Genomic DNA, 25,083 nt, shown 5'->3' on the forward strand with positions numbered 1-25,083 from the left:
TAGTTGCTTCCCATCTTAACAATTATGCGTTTTAAGTGAGGAGAGATTGCATTTGGAGTGATCAATTCCGTGTAAAAAAAAAAACCTCTTTCAGAAAGTTGTGGAGAAATTTGCATCATGTCTTAAATGTGATTCAAAATGAGACCTGATTTTTTGGAAAGTAAACTTTATGTAATCTTTATTTTACTATAATCGGAGGAAATTAAAGGAAAGCGAAACAGAGTAATTCTTTAAACGGGAAAATAAGTAAGAACATGTGAGGCCGGGTGTGGGCTTCTTCGTGTATTGATTTACTTCTCTGATGGATTTTTTCACCAGAGATTTATCAAAAAAAAAAAAAAAAAAAAAAAAAAAAAAAAAAAAAAATCAGGTGAATTTTTTTCCCTGTGAGAGAAGGTCTTGGGCAAGATACACAGAGTTCCACCGCCGGGCCCTCACCCTCCCCAAATGCAGGACTTTTCTGGCGAGAGAACCACGCGTGATTTGCAGAGCACCCGCAAATCGCTCCCGGTGACTATTCCCTCCTTGCCCGAGTCTGCTTAATTTGTAAATAAGTTTCAGGGCCCCTTTTCACAGAACCCAGTTGAGCAGGTAATTTGTTGTTAGTGTTTGTTTAAATGTTGTGAACCATGCACTCAAAAATAGGAAAACTATACACAAAAGAGGCAAACATGGGAACACAACTGGAAATTACTGAGTTATAAAAACGTCAAAGACGAGCAATTTGCAAAGAGGCATCAGTAATTGTCTCCTACATTAACGGAAATGATTTGCCAAGCCCAACACTTTTGTTCTCCCCAGGATGGTCGGGCGCATCGCCATGGACCTCAATGAACTGGATCAGGACATTTTTATCAGGCTCTCAGCCCAGGGCGCTGCTCAGGACCGGGTGCTGGATCCTGCCTTGCAAATCTGCAGTCCTGGAGTGTGTTTTCATGGGAATTGAGTGGATTTATCGTAGTCTCCCTGGACGAGAAGGGGACATATGCCCCTGAGCCTCAGCTTTGAGGGCATCTCCCAAGGATTCGAGGAAAGCAGCCACAGCTGTCAATAGGAGCACCGGGTGAAAAGCACAGATTGGTGGGATGGTCCCCAGCAGGCCTGGCAGGGACACACCGTGGCCCTGCTCATGCCACCATATGGCGAGGTGCTGTGGTCAGTCTGAGATGCCTGGTAGAGCCACACTTCCCCCCAACCCAGAGAGGCTTAAACAGCTCCATCCCCTGCTGTTTAGCTCTATCATCTCCCCCAAAGTCACATTTCATAAATGAACTCTCATCACAGAGCCAGCCTGGCTTCTCATTCTGTTAAGACCCCATTTCTCTGCTGGAACATGGGGAGAAATATTTTGCCTCAGGTTCAGTCAGGCAGAAATGAAGCTCTCACAGACCAACTGTGGCTCTGCGGGGTCACATTTTGTTGGTTACCTGTTTCTGCTTTATTTAGGACACCCTAAACTTTGAAACTGATGTGCAAAGAGGCAAACTCAAATTCAGAGCTTCAGACTTCTGCTCCTCTATCTTCAAGGCTTTTTTTTCCCCCCCAAAAAAATCTCCTCTTGCATTCATATGGTCAAAAAAAAAAAAAAAAAAAATCGAAATTACTGCCCAAAGCTAGAGGCTGACACAGTGGGATGACTGCAGGTGCCACAGCTGTAACCTGCTACATTCATGTGTTAAGCCAGAGCTGGCTGTGTTCAGAGCTGGTTTCTAACAGCTCACATTTACATCTGCAGGGCTCTGCCCAGCCCCTTGCTTGTATTTTGAGAGGGAATATTTTTGCACAGACCGACTCAGTAAAGTGTATCTGGTGTTAGGGCTGCCAGAAAGGTTTTATCTCAGATTTGCTCACTATCCAGGGAAGCATAAAACCAACATCCACAGTACAACATTGCACCGTGGAAAAAACACTTTATGAGTTTCAAAGCATTATGCTTGCTTAAAAACACAGCTACTGGTGTAACATGTTGCTGGTGAGAACCACAATAAAACCTGTAGACTGCACTGAAGCCAGGATTTTACTGAGGGCTCTGCTTGTGATTTTGTTGTTGAAGAAGTACCAACCACTCTTGAGAAACCTGCAGCAGGATATAACACAGTTCCAAACACATTACACTTATGAAATAATAGGCATTTATCTTTGCAATAAAAAAAACAAGTAAAATAAAATTCCAAATTTCAGACATGAAATTTTCTAATTAACGGATTAGGATCTAGTGTGATGACCAACTAAAAATCATAATATTCTATTAATTACAGGTGGAAATTCCTTTCTTCCCTCCACCATTTACCTCACAGTGGACATTTTTTTTAACGTAAAAGCAAAAGGAATATTTTGCCCTTATCCTACAAAGACTTTTTTGTTAAGCTGATTTCTTGTATCCCATGAACAGTATTAGGCAACAAGATAATATGGATTTTCCTTGCTGAGACCTATAAGATAGGATTAAATAACTGCCCAGGGCCTGATCCTGCCCTGCATTTTTCAGACTGTTATGCCTGGTACTGAGTAGCCGAGAGGCCAGCAAGCCCCCATGGAGCAAATTCCAGCTGAGAGTCTCTGAGCAGCAGCCACTTTGCAGGCCTCCCTACGGCGAGCATCACTCAGCTGCCGCGGCCAAGCAGGGTGCCAGAACCCAAACTTCACCTGGAAACACCAATGCTATTCAGAGCTCTGCTTAGAAGAAAAGTGACATTAATTTGCTTCGATATGCGCTGTTCTTTTGCTGAGGGAATTCATGGAAATCTGGATTTTGACATCCTTCACATGCGCTGCCCTTTGCCTTCAAGCCTTTCAGCAGTGCCAGCGGGATGGTCTGAAGAAAAGCCCAGCACACAAACAGGCTTGCTGTTCATATCACACGGGGAAAATACAGAATTGGGCCGGCAATTCTCACATTTGGCTTTTGATATTTAGCAAAGTCAGCCTTAGACAGGATCACAAGCACGTTAGGCTGGGATTAGGTGTTGGTGGGACTAGCTGAGGCAGAAGGGAAGCTGACCTCGGCTGCTGTGCAGATGCTTTCAGAAGAAGGAACCCCAGGCGGGATGGAAATGGAGATTAAGTTTGTCTGACATTTCCCATTTTTAGACACCGCTGTGACCCGATGCTTAGAACTTTGTGCTGAATCTTACTTGGCACACAGGGAAAGGAATATTTTTGGCAAGGAAAAGAGAAAGTTGGATATTCTTATAAAGGGCAAGGATTACTGCAAATGATTGCTCCAACAAAGTACACACCATCGGCAGATCCTGCAGTTGTGATGTAGCTCACAGAGATTTTTCAGAGATTACAACAACAGTAATTGTAAACATAAGAATAATTCACAAAATTATTACAAGACTATCATTACCAACCCTGCTAGGAGCCCTGTGTTTGCACCTGATTGGCAGCAGTCAGGAGCTGTCACACACTGAAAAACATTCAACAGGTAAGACAAGAAAATGTGCAAGAAAATTACTCTGAAAACTTTCTGAAGAACAAAATCATTATTTTTGCATCAAAATGTAATTGTAGGTCAATGTTTTGTAAGGAAGCAAAGCATGTGTAGGGATTTAAATCCCATTTATATACAATGTCTGTCTCCTTTACATAAATTAGAAAATTGTGCTGTAAACTTTGGAGCAATACCTAGATTGGCAAAATACATCAATAAGGAAAGGTTCATAATTTAAGGAAATATTTCCAGTTCTATAAAAATTTGCTCTTGATTTATGAAGACAAAATTTAATCATTCCCTGTGTGTTTCTATTTTTAGTTTCAGATGGTTACTGAGTGTGTGATGCATTTAATGCACTGGGTGTGTTAGGTACTTTCAACACTCTTCTATTTCTCTGAAAATACAACCAAATATCATTTTAAAAAGTTCTAGGTGAATTTAAACCTGTTTTTAAAAGAAAATTTCATTATGTCTTGCTGTTTTTTTGTAAGTGGAGCAAAAATAATGGATTATACTTGTGTGTGTGAATGAGTAGGAAGGGAGCACTAATGCTCTGCAGATTGCATGCTCAATAGGATTTTATTTACAGAGTTGTTTATATTTGGACTTGTAATTTGCATTCACTGATTGGCATAACTGATAAATCCACTTATTTGTCCCTTTTCTATTTTTTTCCCATATATTTTTAGAAAGCTGGTACTTTCTTTTTTCACCAGATTTTTAAAAATTCCTTCTTTGATCTACCAGTTTGCCCTGTAGTCACAGCAACTGAATCCAGCTGACAAAAAGAATTTCAATAACACTGAGAGATTTTTAGGAGTTTTGCCTCTATTGCCATAATCCTCTCTCACAAGCAGAAGCATCCACTGATGAGTCAGAACATGTCATGCCTCCTACCTTGTCTGCTGAGCAGGAGTGGATGCACACACACTGCTGCCCTTGGTTTGAGCCTGGCCATCTGCAGTGACAGAGCTGTAGCTGCATGGTGCCTCTGTAGGCTGCCCTAGATCTCCATGGCAATCTATGGCTTCTCTTTACGTGAAGCACTGACATTTTAATCAAGAAAGTTGACACAAGATGATTGTTAGGTACTAGAAACAAAATGGGATGCGCTAAATGTTTTCTCTTATAACAATGTGAAACTTCTGTTTGTTTTTAGTAAATAATATGTCTGTGAAATGTGGCTTCTGAACATATTTGCAGAGGTACTTCTGCTTGTTTGTTAAGCACATCCTTAATTTTATTGCCCAAGGTTTTTCTTCCCACTGTTAATTTGCAGCTCTAAAGACTCCAGCTGAGACTGTAAGGAGTTCTTCCTCATTCAGCATCATCCTTGCTGGCAAAGTCTCCAAACTAAAAAGTGCAGCTCAGAGCTCTAAGCTGGGTGACTCAACTTCCCTGCACAGCACCTCCAGCTGTGTCTTCATCTCACCCAGTGCTGGGGTGTCTCTCAGCAGGCATTGCAATCTTCTACTTGTAAACTTCTTACAGCATGTCCAAGGTGCTTTCTGAAATGTACTTGTATTAAGGTCAGCAAGTATTCCTGAGTTTGTGAAAGGAAGGAACCAGGAGATTCTGGTTCTCTAATCTGTCCTCATATGGGAGTCATTCTGGATATGAAAAGTTCTGCCTTGAACTTTCATGTATCTTGTTTAGTAAATCTTTTCTGAGGCAACTCAGTTTTCTGAGGTAGTGTTCAAGGAATGTGCATGCACCATGGGTTTACTAAATGGCATCATTCTGTGCATTGGTTCCCCTTCCTTCCTTACAGACTGTTTTTCTTCTTGGCTACAGTGGAACACTGAAAAGGTCCTTTTAAAAATTCATGCAAAGTGACTCATGGTTTCTTTGCTGGATAGTGATTGCTGGCTGACAGTCCAGCAGTGTGTACACATAGATAACTCCTTTATTCATGCATGTGTACATACAAATAGACTTTCATTATTGGCTATGTGGAACTGGCTTTTTTATTCTCAAGTTTTGGATATGCTGTCTTTTGTCCATTTTGTATCAAAAGATAGTTCTGAAAGCATTCATAGATGGTTTTAATTCTGACTGCTCCAGACAATTTTGTATCATTAAAAAACCCCACTACCTCACTACTCACCTTTTCCAGACCATTCACAAATATGTTGAACATCTGGATGCCTGCAGGATTTCATTAGCAATTACCTTCCACAATTTATCACCACTTTTTGTTACAAATCTTTTTGAGCAGTTATTAATCCAAAGAAGGATCTTCCCTCTTATCCCATTAAATCCTACCTACTTTAAATGAATCTGATAACTGACCTCATCAAAAGATTTTTAGAAATCTAAGAACATTACATCAAATATGTGACCTTTATCCACAGGCATATTTTCTGCTTTGAAGAACTTTATTACACTAGGAGACATAACTTCTCTCTATGAAAGCCATTTCAACTCTATTTCTACCAATGCTTGAGACAGAAGTCAGACATGCTAATCTCTGCCTCTCCAGACGTGCAACAGATCCTTTTAAAACCAAGTGTCACATGAACCTCTCTCCCTTCCTCTGATCATGAGGCTGATTTTAATAACTTATTTAAAAATTTCAAACCTACATTTGTTAGGGATTTCTTGGAGAACGCTGTCTATCCTGGAGATTTGACACAATTTATTGTATTGACCCATTCTGTAATTTCCTCTGGTGCTGGGAAGAGCTTACAGCTTATGATTAGGAATCCATATGCAAGGGAAGAAATGTGGTTTGGATTTCCTCAAGCAGCTGAAGGAATGGGATGTGGATCTCTTTCCTTCAGCATGGGACCCTTGATCCCTGTTATTTACTGGTGTGTGTGTGAAACATCTTGTGTTCTGCTGATTCTTACTAGATGAAACCCTTTTTGAGGTGAATGGGCTGAGGAATGACTGTTTTGCAGTTTTGGCATAAGCTAAACATCCTGTGAAGGCTGGGATGGGTCTGACTGAGCATGGATACAGAAGCTCAGCTGTTTAGGGACTTGGATGTTAAGAGCGAGGTGTCTGTAGAGTTTAGGAGCTGTACACCTGAGTTCTACTCATATCTGCATATCTGCCATTTTATTTCTATATCTACAGTAAGCAAAGAGAAGTGAAGTTATTAATTGCAAAGAATTTTTTTCTTTTTTTAGTAGAAAAATTAATCTTGTAAGGATTTGTTTTGGTAAAGCCCATGAAAGTGGAGTAATGAAATTTTCATCATTAATATGCTACTCAAACAGAACTTGTAACTGGAATTTTAGTGTTCCAAAGAAACATATCAGTCACTCATTTCTGCAAGTTTTCATGCCAGACTCTTGCTGAAATCTGACCCTTGGATTTACAGTGCTTCACTACTCTGTGTAAATAAAAGCAGCAGAACCTCCTGGTATCTACATTATGGAATGGTACACAGCAAAATCAAATCCCATGCATCTCTTAAATGATCTTTTCCTATAACTCCTGTCTGTGTATAACTAGGCATTCAGGCAAAGGATTTTTTTTTTCCTTAAATGTTTTATTTGACTTTTTAGGAAGCAATATTCAAGCAATATTTTATTTGAGTTTAGGAAGCAATATCCAGAAACTCCAGAGTTAGGATAGAAGTTGTTTAAGCAAATAGAAGTCACAGAATGACCTGTAATTCTATTTGAGGCCCAGTGTCCCAGGGTGTAGGAACCAGCCAGACGGTGGATCCCGCTGGGATCTCCGTGGAGTGACACTCCTGCCTGCTGCACAATTCCCATTTTGCTCTCTACTTTTGTCACTCCAATGCAGATGGACAACCTCTGCATTTTGCAAGTGTGCAAATGGTTGCGGACCACAGAAGGTGACATTGTCAAATGTATTATTTCACTCTTGCTCTTAATGTACATGCAAGAGTGTCTCCTTACATGTATGCTTTAAAGAGCTTAATCTAAGAGGCAGCTCGTAACAACAGCTTTCATGGTCTCTTACAGCCACTGTTTTGTAGTTTTACTAACCATGATCAGTGTAATGATCTGATAAGACAGTATTATATTTTGTAATATAGAATCAGAACATATTTGCAGTAATGGAAATTAATATCAAAAGACTGTGACCCACCTTTTCAAAAGCAGCCAGCATCATTTACCATCACCTAAATTCTACTTGGTTTCCTCAGGAACTAAAGTATCATTTCTTTCATACCAACCTTTGCAGATTTTTTCCTCTGCCCTCCAAGCCTCAGTGACTGACCTTTTCCCATGGAGCACTGAAGCGGGGAAAATTACTTCATGTCATCCAACTCATGAAGTTCACAATAGCCCATGCAGGCAGAGTTTTCAGAGCATTATGACAATGCAGGGAAAGGTGACATCAGGGGATGAGGTGAAGACGCTGACAGAGGGAAGAGAAGTTCTATCCTAGTAGCAGGAATTTTATTGTCATCACAATAAATCCTACTCAGAGGAAATACAAACTCCATAACTGCAGATGCTCTTGTCTTAATCCCAAAACCTAAAGGGAGGGAATCTAGCTGGTACTTCACACATGTGGTGAAGTCTCAACAGTTGCTAAAAAACATGGGGAGCCTCAAAGTGTCAACACTTCATAGTTTCCTTTCTGAGCAGAAGGAATCACACGCTGGGTGGATTTACCTCGCAGTGAATTGATCAATGATGTACCGAGATAGGAGAGATGCAAAACAAGAACAAAAGTGAGCAAGGGCCTGAAGAGCTGAGGAGAGGAATGGAAGAGACAATGTGATGTTTTTGCCAAATGAAATTAAGTAATAGTGCTTGAAAAGGTTGACTCAGACTAAGATTTCAGTGTAATCCAGGGCAGTGTGCTGTGGAGAGAGACACAGAAAATGCCCATGTGGCTGTGGAACTCCCTGAGCTCGTGCTGCATTCCCCACTGTCTTGTGAGATGTGTGCAGACAGGTAATTGTGTAGAAAACCATGTAGATATTTGGAACAATGGTGGCTCTGCTTGGATCAGTAGGGCTTTCATTCCATGCAGCACAAAACCATAGAAACCCATGTGCAAAGACAGATTTTTGTTCATCTCCTTTCCTAAACCAGATGTGGAGTTTCTATAATGCTTTGTCACGAGTAATATTCTGAGGAACAAAAGGACTCAGATGCTACTCATAAAAAGCCTTTTTTCCTTTGCATATGTGGCTTAATTTCAATTTGACACACTGTAAAATACAGATAATGGTAGAATACTGGAAATGCCACCTCAAATTTTATAGTAATTAGTGGAAATCTAATTTCTAACTGTATGCAAACCCCTGAAATTACTGTTTATGTATTGGTGTTAGCGTCAGCCTCTTTGTGTGCTATGGAAAAAGTGGAAGATTTTATTTGTCAGATTCTAGAAAGGTAGAACCAGCTCAATACTCAGTTCCTCCACATCTAATGGGGAAGTAAGCTGAAAAAAAAAAAAAAGACAAAAAGACAAATACACCGAGACATGAAAAAGATTAATATTGGAACTGAACAGTCTGATTTTAAAGTGGTGAAGTAAAGTTAGGAACATCACTTCATGATCTGCAGGTTTTTACACTAGGGCAGACAATATTGATTTACCTTAAAGAATGGTAAAGGCAGAGGATATAAAGTTCCTGAAAAGATAACCCGTCTTTTCCTCTCTAAATCTTGCCCTAAAAATCTCTTCTTCTTTTTTTTTTCTTTTTTTTTTTTCTTTTTTTTTTTCTTTTTTAATAAATCTTGACCTTGCTGCATTCCTGGGACTCTTAGTGCTGGATTAAAGGCATATTTAGCTGTGACCAATCTGTTATAGCTGAACTCCTGAGTCATCTGCAGTCTCCTGACTAGTGTGAATTGATGCTTGCCAAATGTCTCTCTCTTTAACTTGCATTTGCTCCATACTATGTTTGTTTCTAATATGTCAAGAAAGAGGATATTTTTTTTCCTGTGATCACTTTCTTTTTTCCCCTAAACATTTTCAGAATTTTTATTGATTAAAATTACAGGAAGAAAAACAGTGTACTTGTTTTCCTCTCTCTTTCTCTCTCTTTTCTTTTTAACAATTTTTACAATGTGGATTTTATTTTCAGCTCATTTAACAAGGTTTGCATGTTGAAACACAAATTTAATCCACTTTGCTTGCACCATTCTCCTAAGCAGAAGTAAACTACAATTTTGATGAGCTAGAAAACTCTAAATTTGCAGAGGATTTATGGGTTTATGGTCATATACACATTTGAAGAGAGAAATTGCATGCTGGGTTAATTTCTTAATCCCGAGGTGTTTTTTCCCACACAGATCCAGGTACTTTGTGAGTTTGGGAGGAAACCAGTGGGGCTCCCCTGTGTGTCATGTCTTTGATGTAAGTACATTTTTTCCCAGGAAAGAGAAACTATATTCCTGGCAAGTCAGTGTGTGTGTTTGTGGTAATAAAGACCCTTAAATATCTTCAATTTCCACTTATAAACACTGAAGATGATTCAATTTTCCTTTTAAAACAGGACTTTCACAAATTTTAGCACAGTGCTGATGACCAGTTATACTTTCAGCAAAGCTTAGGAAAGCAGCAGCCCTGGGATCAGACTCAGTATTTCCTGTGGAATGGCATGAAGCACGTTGTACTCTGTGCCTTGATATAGGTGAAATAAAAAAGAGGCTAATATTTATTAAAACACAAATGCATCTGATTGTCCAGCCCTTACAGGGATGAAAATATGGTTGATATTTTTCTGTAAGTAACTGTTGCCAGTGCAATTCCACCACCACTCTAAAAAGAGAAATCAAAATTCCCTTTTTGCTTATGGATGATTTACCCACATTTTAAAGAATTGTGAATAACAGATGCAATAATTTGTGAATTAACAGATAATGTGCTGATTATTGTATGGATGTCTGTACTTGCTTGCACTAGATGATGGTTATCACATAAATAAAAACCTTGGTGGAATCAATCTGAAAATATTCCATGTCTTTAACGTTAGGTAACAGCTGAAAAAAAATAACAAATTCATTAAAGAAATCTTGCTCTTTACTGTCTTTTTATTTTACTTTACTTTTGCACTATCACTTTCACTCTTGTATTTGCATTTGTCTTAATAAAAAATTGCCAATTGATGATGAAAATAATAAAAATTCTTATAGGACGCTGGTGTCCTTTCCTGATTTCGTGGCGGTTTTCACCCAACTTCTCAAATGCAAGGCTGGAGGATGAATAGCATCAGGAATGTTTGCATTCCCACATTTCAGAGGCTCTGCGGTCCTGCCGGGCTTTCTGGGGCAGCCGAGCCCGTTCCCCTTTCCTGGAGCTCTGTTGACATCTAGCGGCGCGCCCGGGTCCCTCACCAAGCTACAAGAGAAATTAAAAAAAAAAATTGCGGGTGAGGGTGGAGAGGGGTAGAAGCGAATGTGTGTATATTTGTTTCCATCAAATACCAGCAGCAATCCTTCCAAGACTAAGGGAAGCTTTCCCAGTTCTTTCTCATCCCAACCTGGCTACTGCGACTCTCCCAGAACTGCAGTTCCCATGAGAAATTTCACGCAGCCTGCTCTATTTTTAGGCTGATAATATCAAAGAAACTCACAAGCTCTGAAGCTGAAACAACACACAGTTTAGGACAGTGCCGTTCCCTCGTTCACAACCAAGTGGTACAAACTCCTGGTGATCAAACTTTGTCCTTCTGAGGAACAACTTAGTACCTACAAAAACAGGAGAAGAATGAAGTGAGGACTGTTACCTCTCAGCTGAAACCAAATACTTCTCACTGAGGAGATTTCCAAATCTTCTATAGGAGCTCCAAGGGTGGGGAGGCAGAGGAAAGAGAAAAGGAAGGGGAAGCAGACCAGCTAATTGTAGGAGAGATGTCTGCTTCACTTAGAATTATTCTACTGATACTGCCAAGCACTTCTTCTGCCTCTGACAGTGCTGGGCAGTGACTCAAGTGTGATGCTGTGCTAAGCAGAGATAGAGGGGTGATATGAGGGCCAGTGGCTTGCTCTAAAGCCTTTTGCTCTTTTACTGTGAATAAAAGTTAGAAGCCCATGTAATTTATCTTTGCTGTTCCATCTGAACATCTTTCTAGCTCCTGTCTGAGTGGCACCATGGAAATAATTTCCTATTCCTCCCTGTGGATGTCCTTGCTATTAAAGCAGAAGCAGTGCCTGGGACCAGGACGTGAGGGACCAAGATGTGCCAAAATGCATTGCTGCATCCCTGGCAGCAATGCAATGCTGACCCACACCCCAGGATCCAAGGGCTGCTCTCCTGAGCCAGCCTCTCCAGGGGCTCCTCTTGCTTTGCTGCACTTATCTGCCCCACCCAAGGTGCACCAAGGATATTGGACATGGTGCCCTTTACTGGGCATCCCCCTCGAGGGAGCCTCTCTCTTGCCCCATCTTTGCCACAGTCACTGTCCATAAGACAAGAGTCATAGATAAAAGCATGAGAGGGAGGAAAAATAAAGTGGGTAACCCCCTGAAGGCAAAAACTATACTGGCTCAAAGTTTGCTGATTAGAGTCTCTTGGGAAATATTGATTTGTCTGAAAGTGAATAATTTTCATTCATTTTTGACCTCAATATAATTTAAAAAGTGTTGCAATACTAAAGGGGAAAGATATACCCCCGTTCCCCCCCCTTTTTAATTTTTTTTTTTTTAATTACAATCCATTAGGTAACACGGACTTTGAATTTTCGGTTGGGATGAAAGAAAATTTTCAGAATATCATATTTTCCCATGAACCAAGAAACCTTAGTTTCACCTGGACTTTGTTGAAGCTAATAGGGATTCAAACAGCTATTTTGGATTGCTTTGTTTTGCTATTATAGGTAGCAGCTCCAATGAATAACCAGAATGTATTCCTCAAGACCAAGCTGAGAACACCAGATGAGATTCAAAACCATTTTCTTCTTGAACATCTTCTAGAGCACATACATGCAGAAAAGAAAAAGGAAACATAATCTTAATATATAGATTTAGCAGAGCTCCTTGAAGAGATTCAAGAATTGCTGTTTGATCTTAAAACCTGGAAGACTGATAGGATCATTTTATGTGCCCAGCCCAGCAATGTTCACTAACCTAACTGATGACTGAAGGAGGACAACAATTCTCAAGCTTCACTGTTCTTGTACTACTCCTATTAAATTGTGTTAAAGTAAAAGAGTGGAACATTAAGATCATCCATCATCATTAGCTCATGTGCAACTTGCAAACTGCTGAAATGGAATTGCTCTGAGCCTTCCCAGCATGACTTAAATTTTCAGAGCAAGTTTCTCTAATTATGCGCCCCTGGATAAGAAGTAAAAAGGGAATTTCAGACTGGAAAGTGCTGCTGGTTCTAACAATCAGCATCAGCATCTCTCCACAGCAGTTAAATATGCAGCAGTAGAGTTCTCTGGGGTCTCTGGCCAGGAGCAAGTTGTGCTCCAGTTCTCCTGTAAGGCTGCCTCTTAGTTAGATTTATACATTTTGCATTTCTCCACCTCCTGTTCCTAACTCTTCAAAATGCATTTATTGGCAGCAACTTCAAGCAATTCTCTTATCAAAGTATGAAGATAATATTTTAAAATTTTCCACAAATTTATGAGTAGGAAATTATAAAAAGGAGGAAAAAGTAATCAGACAAAACAAGCCCTGGGCAAAAGAGAAATTAGAGTTGAAGTAATCTAGGCTAGTTCTGTACAACTGTACCTCATGGTTGTATTTAAAGAGGGTTCTTGCAGAGCAAGCCAGATAGGACTCAACACTCTAGTGGTGGTACTACAATCTCTCTTAGTATCAGTGGAGCACACTACACTTCTGGAGGATAACTCATCTATTGAGAAAGAGAATTTAGGGTTATAGCTTGATTTCAGTTTTGCATACAATTAATCCTAATTTTTTGGGGGGATTTTTTCTTATTACTTGTCCTGTCAGTCACAAACCCAGAGAACTGGTTATTTACATTTTCCCTTCAACAGACTTTTCTATATTTGTCTCCATATGTGTCTCATATTTCTCACGTCTCATGGATTCTCATCTCATCATTTTTTCTTTTTTCCATGCTTTTGACTCTCAGCTCCTCTCCTGGTTTTGGCTGGGATTCCTCCGGCATTTCTGAGTCATTTTTACGCTTCTGAGTGAATTCCTATGGTTCTCACCAAGTCTGTTTTCAAACAGGTCCCATTCAGCACAGAAAGCCAAAAAGAGTATTCCAGCAAGGAGCAGAGAAGAACACTCCCTATATTTCAGGCTAGACTGTTTATACACCTTGATGTGTTGATGCAGCAGGATGTTGTTGAATCAGCTTTGCCCTGTGTGGCATCATCATCCCACACGTTCCTCTCCAGCCAGTGTTACCAATCAGTCCCCACGTCTCCCTGCTTTGCTGGAGTCACACTGAGCTCCAACCCTGCCCACCAACATGCTCAAGGACTGCAAATTTTGTGCCATCTGCCAGAGACAGTTTTGTTGAACCAAAGAGGAGACAGGTTGTACCTCTTATATGTTGTACGTACCTCTTACATTTTGACACTACACTGCTGAGAGCTACTGAAATATTTTTCCTGACAAGTTTCATATACACCCATGGAAGTTCTATCAAGGCAAAAGTTTCCTTTGCTTTTTTTAGAAAAACATCATGAAGTCCTCCCACTGAAGTTCACTACAGTCAGAAGATATCACATCTACTGCCTTTCTATCCATAAGTCTTGCTGTTCAGCCATTAAAGCAAAGTAAATTGAATTATTAAGAAATTTTTTTCCCAAATAATTGCTAATAGAGAATATATTAAGACTCAAATGGTGGGAGGTAAGGAACATTAGAAAGCCATACCCAAAGCTCTTAGTGCAATAGCCAACTCCTGAAATCATATAAAAAATAACAGCATATATGTCTAGTATATATTGCAAAGTAAAAATTCTCATATCATGCATCCCTCTACTTTTAAGCCTGCATGACAAGGAGATGGATATTTATTTCTATCTGTATTCCTAGCCTGAGCTCATTCTCCAGAGTTTGCTAGTGCACTTTCTGGTTATTTGTATTATACTTACACTTTACTGAGTATTTACCCTTAATAAGAGTTCATTTTCAGGAAGGGCTTCAGAGCCCAGACTGACTCAGCTCAATTAACTTTGGGATGGAGACTGTAAGGACCTTAATCCATCAGGCAGACAGTCGCCCATTAGAATTGCAAAACGTGCTGGGAGTCTTCTGCAGCAGCTGCAGCAACGTGATGGGGCAAGCTCAGTCTACTTTGTGTAAATGAACCAGCAAGAAATTGTTTAAGGTAACAGAACCCTTTGAAATGCTATTGTTGAATGCATGGAACACTGTAATCCACATATGTATGCATAAGCACAAGAAGATGACAAAAATATTCATCCTTTGCATTGCTTTTACTTAAAATTGCTTAAAGTCTTTATGACTAACTGAAGTGTTGAGGACTGCTTTTACATAGAAATGGTGAGGCTTTGATCAAGGGGAATCACAGATTCATAGAAATGTTTGAAGTCATTGAGCTCTATTATTAAATTATACAACTTTACAACACAACTGAAATTACAATCCAACGTGCAGCTAACAACAGAAGTAGCAAGAGGTGATTGAGAAAGTGCCCTGCTTCCAGCTGGGATGGAGTTAATTTTCTTCCTAATAGCAGGTACAGTGCTGTGGTTTTGATTCTGTATAAAATTAATAATTATTATAATCATTGTCATTTTTACTTAATTTCATGTATTAAACTGCATTTAAGCCCACGAGTTTTACCTTTTTCTGATTCTCTACCCCACCCCACTGGGGTGTGGATGAGAAAGTGGCTGTATGATGCTTAGCTGCTGTCTGGAGTAAAACTGTGACAGAAGGTGAAGAGAAGTGGTAAGAGGCAAGTTTTTCTATATTCAACTAGATGACACTTTTAGAACAGCAGATGGCTCTGAGCACATTTAGTTTACCATGACAAAGAAGTTATTATCCACATGAAAAATAAAAATCCAGAATCTGAAAGCCAGAATTGCTTTTCTCTATACTGCCATAAGTATTTTCATAAGGGGCCAAGGAAGGATAAACTGATTTAAATTGAGAAGGTAACAAAAAAATTCTGGCTATTCTGAGGAAAAGTAAAATAGGCTCCAGTCAAGGACAAATACAAGAACACTGTGTTCAGCTCTGGAGACTACAGTGTTAGAGTGACATGGACCTGTTGTAGAGAGACCAGAGGAAAGACACAAAGATGCTCAGAGGGCCTGAAGCGCCTCTCTTATGAAGACAGGGTATGAGAGTTGAGGTTGCTCAGCCTAGAGAAGAAAAGACTGGGGAGACCTTACAGCAGCCTTTCAGTATCTGAAGCGCCTACAGAGAGCTGGGGAGAGACTTGTAACAAGAGCATGGAGTGGCAGGATATGGGGAATGGCTGTAAATTGAAAGGGGGGAGGTTTAAATATTAAGAAGATATTGTTTATCATGAGGGCAATGAGGCCCTGGCACAGGTTGCCCAGAGCAGCTGTGGATGCCCCATCCCTGGAAGTGTCAAGGAGAGGTTGGAGGGCCTTGGAGCAGCCTGGTCTAGTGGAAGGTGTCCCTGTCCATGGCAGGGGAGGTTGAACTAAATGGTGTCTACCATTCCTTCCAACCCAGCCCCTTCAGGGTTCTGTGAACAGAGTAACAGCAGAGCAAAATAACTCTCAGCGGTGTCTGATAGTGGCCCTCCAGTACCACCCTCTGCAATGTCCAGAGCAGCACAGGGCCAGTGGCGCCCACACATGGGCCTGCTTCTAAGAGAGTGACACAGAGCAGAGTCTCTAAGCAAAGAGCCTTCAATTCCAGCCCAGTGTCACCCAGAACCCCCGGAATGTCCTTTGGTGGGACTGCACAGAGGTGCTCGGGCAGTGCAGGGAATGAGGAGCTGAGGGAGCTGTGCACAGAGATGGTTTGAATTGTGCATCTGGTGGAAGTCCTCTGGATGATTGTTTCTTTAAACAACACTCATCAATGCTGGACCCAGGTACAAATCACAGTTTCAGAGTTTTCTTACTGAAAACGCATATGGCCTAAATAAGCAGACAGAGCATTTGGTTTAACACTGGTTTTAGATTTCTTTTTTTTTTTTTAATTGTGTTTTTAAATCAGTTTGAAATACGCTAAACCCCAGCAATTTCTAGTCTTTTTCTCTCTGCAGAATTACAGGCTTGTGAGTGGGAAAGATTTCACTGACACCTACTTAAAGACTTTCAGTGAAGAAAGCAATTAAGTTGTGACATGATTTTTTCTTTTACAGGAATCAAGTTAATTTCTTCTGAGCAATTAAAAAGGTAAGTTTGATCTGCCCAGACAAGAGCATTTCCACTTAATTAAGGATCAGCTCTATTGACTTCAAAATTTCTAGAGTCCTAGAGATTGTTTAAGGATTATGCATAGTGTCCAGGGAGTAAATTGAACAGTAGGCCAAGGAACTCAGTATTTTTAGGTTTACATAAATTGCTCTATAAATGATCATCTGCTTCTTCCTTAAGGAGAAAGCAGAATATACAACCCTGCTGTAGCAAAAGTACAAACTTTGCTGCTATCTATTTTCTACTCAAGCATGGTCTGACAAACCTTTCTAGAGTGTATTTGAGAAGGGGCTGTTGAATGTTGAAATCTTCAATAATATTTACAAGGATTTCCAACCTTTGCATCAGAAACATACTTCCAAGAAGATAAGGTGCAGATAAGCACCTAAAGACTGAATGTCTAATCCCACACTGTTGCTGTCAAACCATCACCCCTTAAACCCTCTTTTAAGGGAGGAACAAAAATAAGCACAGAGTAATTTCCTAAAAAAGTATTTTTTCACCTTGACACTGAAAGTAGTGTCAGCTTTCATCACTCAGACCTGCTCAGATTCTACTTGAGAACTGACTTGTGCCTAAGGAAATCTTGGCAATCTTCACGAGAGTGCAGAACCTGCTGCTGTAGCCCACAGACACATCTCCTTTGCCAGAGATGCAGCACCAGACAAAAGGCACAGTCCCATAAGGATCAGAGGTTTCAGCAGGTTAGCTGTGAAATGGCTGCAAAACCTTTGGCTTAAGACATGAACAGCTGTGGGTGGGTGTTTAAGGAAGCTCTTCCTGGATTTCAGGACTTGTTACATAAAACAAAGAGACAGTTCTTTCACCACTACTCTTTTTCAGTAACTCGCACAGGCTGCAGTCTCAGCAATGCCTCTGTGTTTCCCAGCAGGAGCTACACAAATGTAAAATCCATCTGTTAAACGCAGTCCTTGCTAATTGTTGGGCTCTTTACCATGCCAGGATATATTCTTGCTTTGACAGAGGCTTTAACTAGAAGATATTTTTGCCAAACAGTAGTTTGCAATTCAATATTGTAAACAACTAGTCCTGTTTATCTTTCAAGACAGATTGGTGACACTCAGAGAAAGGATGAGGAAAGCAAGTCTCTGCCTTGACAGCCACAAAGTTGCTGTAGGTTTCTTCTTTCTGAGACTTCAGCAGGAGGTTTTCTGGTTCCCAGAGGAAGTGTACTCAATTCTTTATCTAAAAGCTCTGTGCTTTTTTAAATTTTTTTTTTGTTTTGCTTGCCAGCTTATGAAAAGCAGAGTGCAATAGTGAGGACATTCACTCAGGCTTTTCAATATCACTAAACTGCAGCGTGAGTTCAAGACAATACAATTTATCATCCAAATTGCACAAGCCCCTGTATGAACAGCAACTTTAATTAAGTGAAATATTACACACGTAATGAATGAAATTGAACGCAATTCCAAATGTATTCATCCATTTTATTGTTTTCTACAAAGAGAAGGTAACAAATAAAAATTATGCACATCACCAGTTTTTTCACAATAACGCAGTAGCTATATCATCTTTAGCTGGTATTCCTGAAATGAAAAAAAACACCACAAACCCTTACATAAATTTAAGGGTTGAATTATAAAAGTTTAGAGCTTAAGAAATAAATATCCAAACACCTATTCGTGTCCCTAGCAAACTTTTTGAAGACTGAATTAGTTGTTTCATGTGTCACATTTCATACAACTGATCAACAGAGGGCAGCAAATTCCTTGCAAAACGCAGAAGTGCCATAGATTTGAGATATTCGCTTAAACAAAGTGTAGCAACGATTATATTTCTTAGATTCAAAAATCTAGGAGAGAAATACGTGATTTACAAAACGTCCACTGTTAACTCAGCAAGTTCTTCAGTGTTCTGTTACATCAGCTGATGAAATATAAAAGCTCCAAGTCAACAGAGCACTTCCCAACATCCTAAGTTTCTGCTTAATGAAATTTCAGCTTAATAAAGTGTCTGCTTTGCTTTAAGCATAGATTCATGAACCTGGAACAAAGGATGGGAGGAGTTTTTTGAATTTGTGCTCAGTTTTGAGAAATATTAATCTTTTGGCAGCGTTTTTGGACTCTAATGAGAAACCCCTCCCTGCCCAGACCTCGCAGGCTCCACACATCTCCAAAATCCCATCTCCAGCCCAACCTCAGAGGTGTTAAATTGCAATTTCTCTGCCACTGACTGGCTGAACCCGAGGCTGTCTGTCCCTGAGGTCCTCTGTGGGGCAGGGGGAAACGTTTTACACAACAGGTCTATAAAAAACTATATAATAACTAAAGAATAATAACGAAATATATAATAATAAACATAATGAATAATTAAATAAATAACTAAATAATGAATAATAAAGAAATATTTTAAATAATAAATAACTAAATCTATACCAACTAAAACTCGTTTTTAAGTGGAGTTGCTGGGGTTGGATTCCAAGTATCTAATGTAGTGCAAAATTGAAGATTTCCCTGTAGCTGAAAAATCCCAAATACTGCTTCTTTGATGTGCACGAGGGAAGGCGTTCCTGATGCAGTCTCTCACCCACCAGAAATTATAAAAGGTTTTTTTCCTTTTCTTCTATCCAACTGCTTCCCTACTCAAATGAAAATTGGAGGAAACCAAAACTTTTGAATCCTTTAGCACTCAGTCAAAATCTGTGGAAATTAGACAGCATGTTTAATCAAAACATCCAAACCCATTTTCTAGGGAGTGGGAGATAGAAATGACACATTGTGGAAGGTATAAACTTAGTTTTATTTTAAAAAAGTTTTAAAGACTTTTATAGAATAAGAATTATTTTTTCATGGGGAAATAAGTTTATATTTAAGAGGTATTAAACTTCTGTAAATGGAGGTTTCAGGAACATAACCAATATACTTGGAAAACTGCTTTTCTGTTTTTGTCTTACCTGAGATATTATAAATTGTTTAAGAAAAACAAACTAAAAAACCCTTCCAATGAGGTAAGTTTATCTCTTTATTGAATTGTATTTTTTGAGACAATAGTGTATTAATAATTTGATATTTATCTACTCCTCTTTTTCCCCTGCTGCCTTACAAAAGTGAAGTTTGATTTCACCACAGCTCAGAAAAATTGTTACCTGCTCATGTAAAAAGTTTTAATTTGTCCATCAGAACAGAAGAAAATGCATAGCATAGAAAGGCTTAAGAGACTCATTTGATGTTCAAAGGGATAGAAGTAAAAATAGATATAAGTACAAAAATAACAGTAGAGAATACACTGTATGTTTTAAAACAAGAATAATTTATACAAGGAAAGTTCTCTGCTCAATTATTTATAATCCACCTTTTCTCTCACCAAAACTATCTCTAAGATAGACAGTGGAGGAGCAGGTTTTAGATTTATTTAGTCAACTTAATGTAATGAAACGCCTATCTTTGAAGGTATGTGCTTACTTATTCCTATTGCTTAAGCTTCTATCTTTATATTAGATTGCTTTTATGATAATAACACAGAATCAAAGCTCAGAACATTGAAGATGGTAGATCCCAATGTATTTGAACAACGGCTAAGAGGCACAAAACCAACAAATCAAAGTACTTCTATCTGCTGCAGGTGATTTTTTTCTTCCATCATTTGGTATTTTAATGCCTTGTATTTATCTCTTCAGTTATAACCTCCTGAAAGGCATCTCAGAAAGGCTCACATCACTTACATAGAAGGATTTCTTATTTCCTTCTTATTGTCCTGCATAAACCCCAAATCAGGCACATTGCTCAATTTTTGTCCCTGCTGATGCCACTAACACACCATAGAGTGTTCCTCTGGTTTACCAGTTGTTTAACAGCAGTTTTAACAATCCTTTGCAAACTCTAGTGATGTTGAAAATGCTGAAGACACTCTGACAGGATATCCCCAAGGAAATGCATTGCACAGCTTGGTTTATTATTCTCTCTTCAATCCATGACAGGCATAGAAGATGGTTTTATTCTTACTTTGTTCTAAAAGTAAGTTTATAAAATGGATTCCAAACTCACCATTCTCTAAGAATTTTGCTATATTGCTTGAATCAAGTGAAAAGAAAACAAAGCAAAGATTTTTTAACAGATTTTGTTCCTGTTCCTATTTCTGCACTGTTAAAGGAGAGGGATCAAGTGGTCCTTCTTCACTTTTGTTAGCCTAATTAACATGCAAGGAAACAATGTAAATTGTAGACAAAATGGACAGAAACCCATACAATTATTCCTGGCAAAATAACATGGAAACAATAAGAAATACACCTGGAAATCAAGTCAATAAAGCAGTCAATAGGAATAGAAAACAAATTGAATGAAACTTTAAGAGGCAATACCCCAAGAGCTAAATAACCCACAGAGAAAGAAGGGAGCCAGCATTTGGGAGGCAGAGTACATGGATGTGTTTGGGTGAGGCTGCACAGCAACAGGGTCTCAGTTTTGCCACCAAGCTCTCTGAAATAGGGGTTTGTAGCAATTAAATAACACCCAAATCCAGCAGAGGTAACAGCTGCTAGGTATGGCTCCTTACCCAAGGAGAAGCAAAGATCAGAGACCTGTTGAAAGGCAGAGCATTTAATTAATCCTGCATACAACAAATACACAAAGCAATTCCTCTAGCTGTAGTGCTGATGAAGTAGAAGTATTTAAAAACTAAACGTGAGAGCTTTTCTGGAAAGAAAAGCTTCTTAGCTGAAGAGTGGGAGAGTCAGGTCCCAGGAGGTGATGGAAAGTCCTAGTTACATCAGCAGAAACAACAAAGTGCAGCAGCACCTAGCAAAAGCCATTCTCTTAAAATAAAGGAAAATAAGCACAAAGTGTTCTCTCGAGTGGAAAAGCACAAATGAATAGTTGTCTGAACAAGCATGTGTTTTACTTTAGCTGTATTAAGGTAAGGAAAATGTATAAAGCAATTATTTTATTAGGGAATTTGACCCGAGGTTCCTGATTTATGTGGATTACAGGCATATAAAGAAGCTGGAAGTCTCTCTAATGAGGTATTGGTACCTTAATTTACAACAGACATGGCTTTTATCAGGGTATGTGTAAAAATTGTAATTTGATTTTTGTCTTTCATTATTTTAGGAGCAAACTTGGATCCTCTATGGTGCGTTTCTGAGATGAATAAACTCAGCCTCAAGAGTGTTTCATCTAATTGAGGTGTTTTGCATTGAAAATGGATAGTTTCATTGTTGAATGTTTTGGCTTCTGATGTGGGAGACAAAGTGGTAAATTATTAAGGTACCTGTGCTTGGTACTTGGCTTCTTCTATTAACCTTTTAATGCCTAGTAGCATTCCATTATTTTGGAGCAGGGGGGAGACAGCACCACTGAAAGAAGCAAGCAAAAATAATGGACCAAAAATATTAACACAGTAGTTTTGAGTATGCTTTAAGAAATACCTTTCTTTTTTTTGCTTGAATATTAAAGTTTGAGTTTCAGCATATGTCAACTATTTCATGTTTTTAATCATATCTCTTAACCACTTAAATGATCATTCTCTGGGGAACCAAAGTTTTAGAAGAGAAACTTAAAAATTATATCAAATGTATTCAGCATAAAATCTGCTAACCTGATTATCTCTTTTGACTGTGATGACTCACATCTCACTTGATAGAGGGCTTAGTGCTTTGAGTTCTGGCTGCTGAGGCAGTTCCCACATGATTCCTGATGCCTCTGCCCCATCTAAGGAATTGTCTGTTAAATCTGCATCAGTCTGTGTTAGTGATAAAGGCAGAATAAATGCTTTTCTTTTCCCCTCTTCTGTATGTGGGTAAAGGCCTACTTGGATTATGGTAGTGCTAGGAAAAAAGGGCAGATCCACATCCTATTTTTTTGGAAACCATGACGAAGTAGAGACCATATCAGTGAAAGAGTGAAGAATCACACCTAAATTAGGAGAAGGGGGGAGTTCCAGTGTGAATCCACCAGTTCTTATGATGATGTGGAGAATAAAATCATCAAATCATTAATGCTGGAAGAGACCTTTAAGATAATTGAATTGAACTGTTAACCCAACACTGCCAGGTCCACCACCAAGCCACCTCCCTAAGCACCACATCTGCATGTTTTGGAATGCTTCCAGGGGCAGTGATTTCACCACTTTCGTGGGGAGCCTGTTCCAATACTTGGCCACACTTTCAGTGAAAACATTTTTCCTAATATCCCACCCAAACCTCCTGGTGCAACTTGAAACTGTTTCCTCACATCCTCCTGCTTGTTACCTTGGAGAAGAGGCTGGCTACAGCCTCCTTTCAGGTAAAGTGCAATGAGGTCCCTCCTGAGCCTCCTTTTCTCCAGGCTAAACACCCCCAGCTCCCTCAGCTGCTCCTCATCAGACTTGTGTTCCAGGCCCTTCCCCAGGTCCACTGCCCTTCTCTGGACTTGCTCCAGCACCTCAGTGTCTTTGTTGTTGTGTGGGGCCCAAAAATGGACACTGGAGACGTGACCTCACCACTGCCTTGGCCCTGCTGGTCACACAATTTCTGATAAAAACCAAGATGAGTATTTTGGAGCACCCCTCTTACTTCCCTTTAAATCTGTGTGGATTTGCATGACTTTCAGTAATGTAGTCTGTTATAGTTGCAGGTTGCTCCTTTCCATTACTTAGATTTTCAAGGATGTAGAACAAGAAGTTAAATCACAGTAACAGAATAAACTTAAATTCTCCAATTCTCCTTTCTCTGTGGCAGCAAATGTAAAACAAATGATTAGTTACACTCTACTGTAGTTTAGTTGAGACCTTATGTTCAGTGCCAAAGTACTTTGTCTTCATTTAGACCTTGAACATATAAGCACTTGAGCATGTATCTGGAATTATTCACGAGTAAAGCTATTGGCTTCAAAGCTATAGACTACCATATGAATCAAGTTCAGCTTTGTGAGGTTAAAGGTCTGGAGACATTATTTCTTCACTATGCCAAAAAAAGTGGCTAAGCAAGATGTGGCTTTTGTACTGCTGGCAGATTTTTCTTACAGATAAAGATCTCTAATGAAAATTGTTTTCAGTATTGTTATTCTGGAGATGTCAGGAATAGACAAGTGAAGATATTGGCACCTTCCAGAGATCTGGCCTGTGGTATTCAAGTTATTTTATACAGTATAACATTTAAAAAATTTGTTTCTGAAAGTTCTTCTCTGCAGGCCTGGTGTATTGAAGATTGATCCAAACACAGTTAAAACAAATAGACAGGCTTTTTCTCCCCTTCTTCAATTTATTTTTTTTCTTTTTTTTTTTTCTCTGTGTGAGGACTGTGCCCTCTGGGAATACACTGTGGTTCTCAGAATCTCTGCAAAAGCAGTAAATAACGGGGTTTCTTCTGGGTAGACTAAAGAACATGGAGTCATGTCTGACATGACTGACTTGGTGCTGCTGAAAGCCACTGCAATATGGAACTTCAATGCTGCCTGGAACTGTGTCACAAGCCCTGGGTAAAAAAAACAAACCAAAAACAAAAAAACCCCAAAACAACAACAACAAAAAACCCCAAAAAACACCTTAATTCCATCTATAAAAAGCCTGCCTTTTAAAGAGTAAATCCCAGCAATATGTGCTGAAAGCCATCTGAACTATTCAGCTCTAATAGGGTGACTGATAGACTCCATTGCTACCAAGATCCACTGCCAAGATGTCAGAGATTTCTGTTGTGAGATCTTCTTTGTGAGGCAACAGCAAACTATAAAAAAAATCAAACCAACCCCCCTGAAACAACAAAAATAACAAAGAAAAATACCCCACCCCTAAATCCCCAATACCATTCATGCCCCCCAGAACCAGCCAAAATAAGACCATCCTAAACAAAGAACACCCACAACTACCACGACTGTTTGGGTGAAAAACTCTTTATTTAAAGGAAGACCTATTTTTTTTTCCTCCCCATCACAAAAAAGATCAAGACATGATTTGACTCAAGAACCTGGAGAAGGGGTGGAAGTGTGTAGTGGTGGGTCATGGGAGCAACACCATTGAAGTTCCTCAGCTTTTGCCAAAGACTTGAGTTCAAGAGGGTGAACACCATCTTCTGTGTGGTTATTTGCCTGATTGCCTTTTCTGCTTGTGATTTTTTTTAGAAATAATATAGGACACAGAGCTGAGTGGTCCCATCTGACCGTGTGAAAAGGAGTCTGTTTTGGGGGATTATCTCCCCAGCTTGCAGATGTCTCTGTGTGCTCTGTGAGGCACCCTGCCATGAAGAAGTGCTGCTGCAGATGGGACCATTGCTGCAGCAGGCAGAGCTCTGACATGGGGTGATGCTGTTCCTTCCCCACCTGCTGTCCACTGAAATCCAGTGTCTGCTCCAGCTGCCCTGGAGTTGCACACAGGATCACGGGGAAGGAGAGAAGTTGTGGTTTGCATTGCCAGTGTACAATACAGGAGGAATGTATAAAAGCAAATAAATAGCTTGCAGGTAATGTTT

General features: G+C 39.5%; 1 long non-coding RNA gene across 1 annotated transcript; it reads left to right on the forward strand.

Moving 5' to 3' along the window:
- The first annotated feature begins 16,057 nt into the window (after positions 1 to 16,057).
- LOC135300107 (uncharacterized) lies at positions 16,058 to 22,042 on the forward strand. Its single transcript, XR_010361988.1, has 3 exons — positions 16,058 to 16,354; positions 16,628 to 16,661; positions 21,752 to 22,042. It is a non-coding gene; the product is annotated as an uncharacterized LOC135300107 (long non-coding RNA).
- Positions 22,043 to 25,083: the final 3,041 nt, after the last annotated feature.

The sequence above is a fragment of the Passer domesticus genome, chromosome 4, assembly GCF_036417665.1.
Source record: "Passer domesticus isolate bPasDom1 chromosome 4, bPasDom1.hap1, whole genome shotgun sequence".
Lineage (NCBI taxonomy): Eukaryota > Metazoa > Chordata > Aves > Passeriformes > Passeridae > Passer > Passer domesticus.